Here is an 11,313-nt window from a genome sequence, read left to right as displayed (position 1 = left end):
TGACAGGTGCCGCCCCAGCTCGTAGGAGTATTTGCAGTGACTATTATCACTCTCTTTACCCGGCTTCCCTCCCCCGACCACGGGCCAATTGTGTCCGTGTAGACGCTCGACAAAGCCACATGCACCACGGTGGATTCGAACCCACATTAACACTTAACGAAAGCGTGAATGTAACAGTTTCAGGAAGTGAACGAGTTTGTTCACATTCACGGCAATGAACTAGTTCTTTTGAACGAATCGACCATGATCGACCCATCACTACTTCCTACAGGCCCCTACGAATGGTACATAAGGTAAGCTCGACCTGGCAAACCCCAATGTCAACTGGCCTGCGACTGACCCCAAAACCTGGCAACCCAAACCCCATCCAATCCCATTAATTTCATGGCAGCTTTCCTGTCAAGCCCCGCCTCCCCCGCAGATGGTGGTAGAAATGCCCACCTAAGCATCTGACACACCAGAGAGCACAGTGGTGGAAGAAGCGCTCTCATTTTGTACATAATGTTGCTGTCGTGCAGAAACGTTTTTGTATTTTTGCGTAAATTAACGCCCTGCTTGATCATAGTACAGCGTCACACAAAAGCATCAAAAGTTGCTGATCGCATTATGAGCTTGTAGATCTGCTACTTTTGCTGTTTTTGAATCTGAATCCTGAAAAGTAATAATTTTGGACACAATGAGGTTTCTACCTGACAGAGTCTGTTACAAGTAAGTCTTGTATCAAACATTGTACTTGATTAAAAGTACGAAACTATATTGGCATCAAAATGTACGTACAGTTCCAAAAGCAAAAGTACTCATTATGCATCCAAAGATTGCCAAATTTGTCGAGATCTTTCAAAAATAGCAGATCTACCAGCTTGTATAGCTAGTAGATTGGCAATTGTTTTAATAGACAAAGTATAAACTATAGGGCTTTAATGTATGTTTTGTAATAATAATTAAATCAAAGTAACTTAAGTAGTGGAGTAGAAGTACATATTATCGTTTCTGTCATATGTCCAAAACTGTTACTTTTCAGGATTCAAATTCAAAAACAGCAAAAGTAGCAGATCTACAAGCTCAAACGTTTCGAGCTTGTGGATCTACTTTTGATACTTCTGTGTGACGCTGTAGTGTGATCAAGTAGGGCGTTCATTTGCAGAAAAGCACCAAAAGGTTAAAATATGGAGATAAGAGGTTTCTGCCCAACAGCAACGTTATATAGTACTCGAGTAAATGTACTTAGTTACTTGCCACCACCGAGAGAGCGTTCTCGGCGATGTGTCGTGTCCTACCAATCCAAGCGTGGCGTATCCTCTCTTTACCTCGCCTTCTCATGCTTGCCAAGGGCTGGAACTTCAGATGTTGGGAGATTAAAGTTTTTTTTTACAACTAAACGGATGTGTTTGCCAGGACTGAGATTTATAGTCAACAACATCTCCATAACATAAACAATGTTAAGGTGCAGTTTGTGTTCCGTGGCATTCCATCCAACCTGACTTACACATTAAGAATAACCTTGAGAATCTTTAACCACTAAAACCCTATATGGTTTACTGGAATCCCTCAGGGCACTAAACTAGTGTATTTTTGTTTGCTGTTATTGTAGGGAAAGCTTTCGCTGAAAACAGCCGATAAGCCAATAAGCTCACTACGCGTCGCAACGCAATGTGTTGTGAGCATGTCGATCGGCTTTTTTCTGTGAAAGCCTCCCCCACCATATTGATGCTGGGTTTAAGGCGTCTCCAGACCAAACAGACTAAGTGGTAAAGGCCAGGGGCTCACAACTGTGGCCCCAGGGATGCAAAGCTCTGCCGAGGTGAGTGTTGTTAACCATCTGGTAGAACAGGGGTGGGCAACTTTGATGATGGAGAGGGCCACTATATTTCCACACTCAATCGAGAGGGCCACATTGCATATACTGTCGGGCCATTCTATATCACACAAAAGTAGCAAAAATAGCAGATCTACAAGCACAAAAAGTTTTGATCTTGTAGATCTGCTATTTTTGCTATTTTTGAATTGGAATTCTGATATTTTTTTGCTCCTTTTTAAATTGGAATCCTGAAAAGTTAAATTTTTGTTTAATTTCAAATACATTTAGTTTCACCTATGTTAACTTTATGAACTTAAATACAAATACATTGGACATGAAAAAGACTATCGAATTTTAATACTAGTCATTAAGCTACTAATATAGACTGAAGTAATTAAAGCGGGTCATGTTTGCAATTGTAACAGCTGAAATCAATAATATATCAGTATTCCCATATTAACCTGCGGGCCGCATTAAGCGAAGGTGGGGGCCGCATGTGGCCCCCGGGCCGCCAGTTGCCCATGTATCTGGTAGAATATAGTGTCGCGACCCCGCAAAAGACCCGGACGTAACTTGCTCCTCCTAGCTCAGATTTACAATTACAATTTAGGCATTTATCTGACGCTCTCATCCAGAGTGACTTACACACAGTGGTTGACAAAGTTGTGAAAGAACCCAATCAGTATAGCCTACTTAATTGAGTCAAAGTATAGATACTCCTGGTCAAATGTTACTCAACTTCAACTACAAGTGGAAGTTGCTCAGTCAAGTTTGTACTGAGATACAAAGACGGAGGTCATTCCAGAACAGCTGTGAGCCATGGAGGTTTACAGTTTAACTCTCCAGGGGCGATTTGCCCTGATAACAGACTGATTTAGACCAGTTGTTCTCAAACGTTTTAATTTCAAGGACCCCCATTACTCTACCACTCATACTCAGAGATATAGACCTGTATAGGGTCCTTTTAGAACCCCCTCAATGCACCCTGAGGCTCGCCCTGGACCCCACTTTGAGAACCGACCGATTTAGACTGACTAGAACTGTTAACTGACTAGAAATGGTGTAGAACTAGAACTGACAGTTTCGTGTATGACTTTAAAATAATCCCACACTAGGGGTCGCCATATTACAGATGGCATCTCATGAGAATAATGCACGTTAGAGAAGTAGCCTACATTTGATTCTGTATTTTTTCCAGTAGACATTAGTGTAATTTCAAGTCTTGCATTGGACACCTGAACCAGACGAAGTAAACTTTAGAGGGAAGAACACATCATTAAGAATAGAACAAGCCAGCCAGCCAGACAGACACACTCGAACAAAACAACAGCATTTTTGAGAAAAGCAGTAATTACCCTTAATTAGAAAGAAATTATGTTGCGCTGAGCGCCGAGTGTCTTTAGGCCAGCAGCTTCTCCTTATTTGCTCCCCATCTCATGCCTGTGTTCACTCTGTCAAGTACCAAATTGGATTATATACAATTAGCCAGACGTAATTAGCTGCTGCGTTCTTTGATTTCCTCTCTCCGGCGGCGACAGGCGGCTAGCTAGGTAGTGCCGGCTAGCGGCGTGTGGACGCGGTTGGTTGTTCAACGGGCTGTCCATTAAGCCTGATTTATACTTTGTCGTATGTCGGTGTCAAAAATAACACATCTACAAGCTTGCAGCGAGTAACAGGTGTGACACGCTGTGAGCTTGTAGATCGGCAATTGTTTTCACCCGCGCGACGCCATCGCACGTTGGAGAATAAATAACGTATTAGGAGGAGGTAATTTACAGGGTTGGCTGTAATCAATGCCAAGCAGCTTGCCCATTATCCAAAAAGGCTCCCTGTCAACTGTGGCCTCTGCCATCCTCATCCATGACACATAGGAAAGCTATTATCTCATAAAGTTTGTTTCCTGGAAAGGAAGTAAAAAGATGCGGGCCTACTTTGAAACTGATTGAGAAACTGATTGTGTGTGTATGTGTGTGTGTGTGTGTGTGTGTGTGTGTGTGTGTGTGTGTGTGTGTGTGTGTGTGTGTGTCCTATTTTTCATTAATCAGTCAATTGTCTTGGACTTTTTAGACCAACACATCTGACGTAGAATGCAGACCCTGAAAGTGTTTTCAAACATTAAGTGATTATAATGTGCCTAGCGTACCTATTCTGTGTATTTCATGTCATAATAGGTGAACAGTCAGCGAAAATAGGTGACGTGTTGTGAGCTTGTAGATCAGCTATTTTCACTATTGACATACAACAAAGTATATAGGGCAAAAGTGGATAAAAGGATAAAGCAATTGATCAAACACACATCAAACTTTCCAGGTTTTGTACTTTTGGTTGCTGTATTTAACAACTCTGCACTTTATCAAAGTGTCAGGGCTGAAGGTCAGAGTATAAATATATATAAAAGCTTTCCTTCTTGGAATTTTAATCAAAGAGCGAACCAAAAAAGAAGGAATGCGTGATGAAGACAATTTGCAGGCAGGCACTGTGACAGTGTAGAAAGTGTTTAGCGAGCAACTTTGTTCATGTGAGCATATGGCCATCTGTGGTGATCTTCTGAGAGACGGGGAGTGCTTTGAGTACTAAAATGTGGACGTTATCGAAACCAATTAGGGAGAGTTTATAATTGGAGACTTTGCATATCTGTCTTTGTAGCTTTTGATTTGCCACAAAACAGTGGTGAAAAAAAAACTTCTATAAAGATGGAAAACTTGATTATATCTTGAATCTGCTGATTATACACACAAAAGCACACACAAGAGGAGACACACGCACACGCACACACACACACACACGCACACGCACACGCACACGCACGCACACACACACACACACACACACACACACACACACACACACACACACACACACACACACACACACACACACACACACACACACACGAAGACAACGTGTTCTCACTGTAGTCTCAGAATTACTCGTGCAAAATAACAACTGATGGTAAAAATCGTTATTTGAAATTCTCTTCATTGCTGCAAGGGCTAAAGGGCAAGGACATAATAAAAACGCCATTATCTATTTTGCTCAAGGAATTTAGCATGGTTATAAAGATTGATATCACAGGCAATCTGAGTATTTGAATGTTCATTTGTATTTCTATTTTCACCTGCCTTTCATTGGAGAGTTTTTTTAATTGGAGAGGTTTCAGAGGTTTATTTTTAGACGCCACAAAAAGTAAGGGCTTCTGGGCCAGAACTGTATAGTCTTTAACTTAATTAGATAAGTAATAAAAACCCACTCAATCAACTCAAAGCAGAATTACACTTTTTTACTAATACTTTTAAACACCATTAATAATTAAGTTTAGTCTTAGGCAAAATAGTGGAACAAATTTTAGCGGCACAGTTTATTTGGTGATAATGCCTGCCATGTGTGTGTGTGTGTGTGTGTGTGTGTGTGTGTGTGTGTGTGTGTGTGTGTGTGTGTGTGTGTGTGTGTGTGTGTGTGTGTGTGTGTGTGTGTGTGTGCGTGTGTGTGTGTGTTTGTTCATACGTGCGTGCGTGTGTTCGTGTGTCTGCGCGTGTTGTTGTACTTTAAATTGAACCCTGGCCACCACATTACTCAAACTCCTTGCCTCCCGGCAGGCGTTTCAGACCAATGAGCATCAAAACGACCACTTCCTTCTCACACACACACACGCACACTTGCACACACATGCGCGTGCGCACACGGCGTCATCACCTCCGCACAACGCACAATGACTATGTATTTTGTCACCAATGGTTCAATAGCTGTACACTTATATGAATACATATATATATATATACACCAAATTTATTTTCGCTGAATGTTTGCCTATTATGACATGCCCAGAATGTGGTTAATTTACAATATTTTCAACCCCATTCTGTAAAGCTACATGCATCTAGAGTCCTGGAGCAGTGGTTCTCAAACCTTTTCATGTCAAGGACCCCCAAAATGATTATGTAATTGGCCGCGGACCCCCATCAAAATATTTTGTCACAGGGAACCCCAGAAGCAAAGATTTGAGATACAAATGTTCGATTTAAAAATATTATATATTCAAAGATTTGCACAGATTTTCAGAATAAAAAAAAAATAGCAGATATACAAGCTCATAGTGCGGCACTCGGTGCCGCGCTATTAGCTTTTATATCAGAACCATGTCCTAGAGGTTATTTTGTGTTTTGTGGGTGTGTGTTTGGTTAGTTTCTACTCAATCATTGTGAGCTTGTAGAAGAGCTATTTTGAATTGGCTGAAATGTATATGGGGCTGAAGTCGTTAATGTATGTTTTGTAATAATAATCCAAATCTACAAAGTAACTAGTAACTACATTTTAAAATAAATGTAGTGGAGTAAAAAGTATAATATTTGGATCCGAGATGTAGTGGAGTAGAAGTAAAAGTATTCTACTAGACTTGTCATTAGAGTAGAATAAAATTACGTGCTCCGAAATTCGCTCCGATATTCGGCCGAAACAATGCACCAATGTGCAAGGACCTTAAAAGCACTAAAAACTGGAAATACTCCAGTAAAGTAAGAATACCTCAAAATTGTAGTACAGTAATTAAGTAAATGCACTTAGTTACTTTCCACCAATGCAAATTACAACCTACGAACCTATGAACCTATCTTACACTCATTATAGTCATGTTTATGTTGTGGCTGCTGCATGTTATGGATCCTTTCCCTGAGAGAAAGATGAGATGAGATACACTTTATTAATCCCCGAAGGGAAATTAAGGTGTCACCGCAGCATAAATATAATAAAGTATACAAGACAATATAAAAAAAAACACACTACTCAACAATGCACAAAACACCTTGACAACCGTACACACACACACATACATGCTCCCTACCACTAACAACCACACACATCAATCACACAGAGACTCAATCACTCGTGAGCAAGCCAACACAGCCTCATGCGTTCGAGTCGTTAACAGTCTGTAACTCCTTAACAATCCTTTAAACAATCCACAATGGGACGAACAGTGCACTATTCCTGAATACACCAGGAGGGAGTTCTCAATACATTGTACAGTCTGATGGCTGTTGGCACAAAGGAAAGTCTGTATGCTGCAACCCGATCGCACACAACTTAGTATACATTGCATGGACTGTCATTCCGTGCATAGACACCTACCCAGAAAACCAGAAAATCCACGCATAGCCGCCTCGCATCTCCCCCATTGACTAAACCATTTCGGAGGCGCGCAGTCTCAAGCAAACTGGAGCCACGTGAGGGACCACCGAGTGAGCTAAAGCGAGCGAGTTGCCGCCCCGAACGTTGTGACGTTCGCTTGAGCCTACTCAGCGCCGTTTGATTATGTACCGATAGGCACAGAATCGTAAATCATGTTGTGGGGAATGCTCTGCTTCCGGGTTGCAACCGGTTACGCCCACCGACGTGGGACTCGCCGTACATATCCACAGATTTTCTAGGCGGCTATGCACGGAATGACGTGCACTGGGTCCATGCAATGTATACTAAATTGTGTGAGATCTGGCTGGTACGCCGCTTCGTTTTGGTCTTTGGTAGAGTGAGGCTGAATCTGGCTGAGGTGCTCGCCCTGTTCAGCAGCTCAACATGGAGTGGATCAGAATCAGAATTTTTGTTTTAGTTTAATTGTTTTGTTACTTCCACATACAAGGGTGAATTCACATTCACATCAATCTCATGATGTGAATTTAGATCACAAGCACTTTAAACCTACATGTGTCGGCTATTTTCAAAAACTCTTGCAATAAAATGTGGAATATTTGGAGTATTCTTTGAAACACAAATGCTCCATGGCTGGCACAAAACATTTTCATGAAAATATATGAGAACCACTGGTTTAAATAATAATTACAAAAATATTCAAAAATATTCAAAATATAGTTTTTTTTTTAATAGCAGATCTACAAGCTCACGACACATTGTGAATCTGGGTGAAGGTGCTCGCCCTCTTCCGCAACTCAACATGGAGTGGATCAGAATCAGAATTTTAGTTTTTGTTTAGTTTTATTGTCACTTCCACATACAAGGGAGCAAAATACCACATTTAAATACAACAGACACATTAAAAAGAGGAAAAGGCATTAAAAAAAGCCTTAAAAAAAGTAGAGAGAGAGCAGACAACATTGGTAAAAAATAAATAAAAAAGAATGCTGATGCATTCAAAGTACAATATAGATACAGTAAATGCTATTCATCTCAAGATGTTGATTTTGGTTTCGGGGGCAGTATATGGCGAGCGTTCAGGGTTCTGATGGTTTGGGGGAAGAAACTGTTGGCCTGCTTGTTGCCCCGATGCTATTGAACCTCCTACCAGATGGCAGGAGTTTAAAGAAGGGTTATCCAGGATGGAGTTGGTTTTGTCCCTCGTACTCCTCTCTGTAACTACCCTCAGCCCATCCAGTTCTAGGCCAACAACGGAGCAGGCTTTCTTCATGATTATATTGGTGCCGCTCCCAGGCCTTGATGCCACCTCCCCAGCATGCCATAATCACAGCTGAAGGCATTAACATTAATCATGGGTGATTAATTGTGTTACAGCTAATATGGTGGATATTTAGAAAGATCCGCCATCCCAATGATAGCCATTAGAGGCGAAATGGTACGCAAATGGCATACATGCTATTGATCTCACGCGAGTGTGTTGCTGGGACAGAGAAAGGTCGATAACAAAGTTGATTTTCTCCTGATTTGTCATTTTAGTGTCAGAACGTTGGGAAGATTGAGTGGCTTGTGGCGATTGGGTCCAATATTTAGTTCAGTGACCATGGGGCTAAAGAAGCTGTGTTCACGTTCACTTCTCCCATTGGAATTAATAGACTCCAACCTGCTTCTAGTCTCCTAAAGAGGCGGCCACCTATAGACCCCTTAAAAGACGACGTCACATGGTTGCAAGCGTCATACTGGTTGCAAATTAAACCCATTCTGTCAGGTATCGCAAGGGCGCGCAGCACTCGCCAATACACAAGAGGGGGTTGGGGTGCGCTGAAACCAGTGCACCCCGAAACAACAGGTTGAGAATTGATTGCATGAAACAATAACCTGTGCATCCAGTCTCAATGTTGGTAAACAAATAATTGGTCTATACTTCACACATATACGGGAAGTAAACCGGAGATGGCAATGTCTTGCCTGTCTTGGTTACAGTGTGCCAGCATGGACAGGTTCCCTATGGTAAACCTCATACTGCCAGAGCTTTGGTTTGCTGTGAAAAGGATCCATTACTGTTGCTGAGCCTTTAACTCGATTCACATTCCTTATGAATGGGTGAAAAGCATACTTGACCAATTAAAACCTGACTCAGTGACTCACTCATTCTCGAATCACGCATGGTTGCTGTTTGAAATGCAAGCGAGAGTGTCTGTCTGTGCTTTATTAGATGTCTTCTTTTGGAAGGATTGGGCTTAATTGGAAATGTGAGGATATGTGGAAATGTCCCCACCAGCTCATTAAGCAGTGTGCTCAGCATGAAGCGCCATAAATACACTGGTCTGGTACATATTCGTGCAAATTAAGGCCTTTGACTAGACTCCTTCATCTTTCACACCCAACCCTACTTACACTTTTATATTGCTGAAACCTTGTATGTCCAAAACCCTTCCTTTTTCATTATAATTAAAAAAAAAACTTTTAAAATACTGAAAATAGCCGATCAACAAACTCACAACGGTGAGCTTGTAGATCGGCTATTTTCACTACTTTTGTGCGACACTCTTGTATGATGAAGTTCGGCATTCACTTACAAAAAAACAATAAAAAGTAGAAATTATAGATATACAAGGTTTCTGCTAAAGTCATGTTACACTTTTTAAGTTATGCCCTTTTTATGCATATTGAAAAGTTCAAACTGTATAGGCCTATGGAGATTTGCAAGCAAAACATTCAGTAACACTTACACTTTACTTGAAGGTCGGGTCTATAATGCATTATAAGCACATGCATAATGCATTATAATGTGCTTATAAATTATAAGGCATTATAACACTCGTAAAAAAATGATTATATCATGTAGTGCTGGTAATAATGCATTAAAAGCTCAGTGGAAGTGCATATTATAACCACTATATCTTAGTCAGTTACTGACAGAAAAAAAGATACAATACATACATTTAAATTGAAAGCAACAAAATCGAAAATCAAAACATGATGTGCCGTTATAAGTTGTTATGCATAATTAAAAACATTTATAATGAGTGTTATAATGCCTTATACAGTAAGCGCATTAAAGACCCGACCTTTAAGTAAAGTGTTACCAAACATTCTCACTGGCATACTGCTGACAGTTGTTTTATTATAGTATTGTCTACATACTACAATGTTTAGACGATACCTGTGTGAGCTTGTTTAGCGGCTATTCTTCTTTTTCTCCCTCCCATTTACATCAATCAATCAAGGTTAAAGGAGAATGAAAAGTCTCTCCATACGCATTGAAGTGAGCAACATGACTCACGCTGGCTCAATGGTGTGTGTGTGTGTGTGTGTGTGTGTGTGTGTGTGTGTGTGTGTGTGTGTGTGTGTGTGTGTGTGTGTGTGCGTGTGTGTGTGTGTGTGCGCGTGCGTGCGTGCGTGCGTCAACCAATTAACGCCATACTTGATCATACTACAGCATCACACAAAAGCATCAAAAGTTTTGATGCTTTGGAATTTGAATCCTGAAAAGGAACAGTTTTGGACATATGAGGTTTCCACCCGAGAGAGAGGATATGTACGATACAACAGAGATAGTACAGTTTCTAACCTTGAACCGTGTGTGTATGTGTGCGTGTGCGTGTGTGTGTGTGTGTGTGTGTGTGTGTGTGTGTGTGTGTGTGTGTGTGTGTGTGTGTGTGTTTATGTGTGTGTGTGTGTGTGTGTGTGTGTGTGTGTGTGTGCGTGCGTGCGTGCGTGCGTGCGTGCGTGCGTGTGTGTGTGTGTGTGTGTTTGTGTGTGTGTGTGTGTGCATGCTCACCAAGGAGTCTGTACAGCTCCTTATCCAGGCCTCAGTCATCTCCAGCCTTGACTACTTCTTGCTGTCAGGCAGAGACCTTGTATTTATTTGTTATTTAGTTTTGTAGAATTATAGTTTGATTACACAGCCATATTAATTCAGTCAGGTGTTGGGCAATTTGGGAGCACATGTGGCTTTATTTAACAGTCATTAGATCACAGAATCAGTCAAGTGGGCACCGGGATGGATGTCTTTTTCTTTTTTTACCAGCGTCAGGGTCAGAGTCAAGCAGACATTTACCATCCGTTTTGTTCTGGAGAAGCTGAATAAAATGCCACTAAACTTCACTGCCTGACTGAACAATGGACTTATTCCCATCATGCGTACGATTCGCTGCCTGGTGCCTCAGTGGCCTTTTGAGTTTTTATTGTTGTGACAGTGACGTATTGTAACTCCTGTCTTGTCTTATAATGTGATTTATATTGTATGCTGTCATGTTGTTTAGAATGGCTTTATTTTGAAAGACAGCAGTACCATTATATTGAAAGGCCCTATTGATGAGAAGGGGTCATTGTGACATTAGTTAAGGCAGGTGTGTGAGTTTAGATAA

This window comes from Gymnoscopelus braueri, assembly GCF_963280865.1.
Source record: "Gymnoscopelus braueri genome assembly, chromosome: 9".
Lineage (NCBI taxonomy): Eukaryota > Metazoa > Chordata > Actinopteri > Myctophiformes > Myctophidae > Gymnoscopelus > Gymnoscopelus braueri.
Note: the sequence above shows the minus strand (reverse complement) of the source record.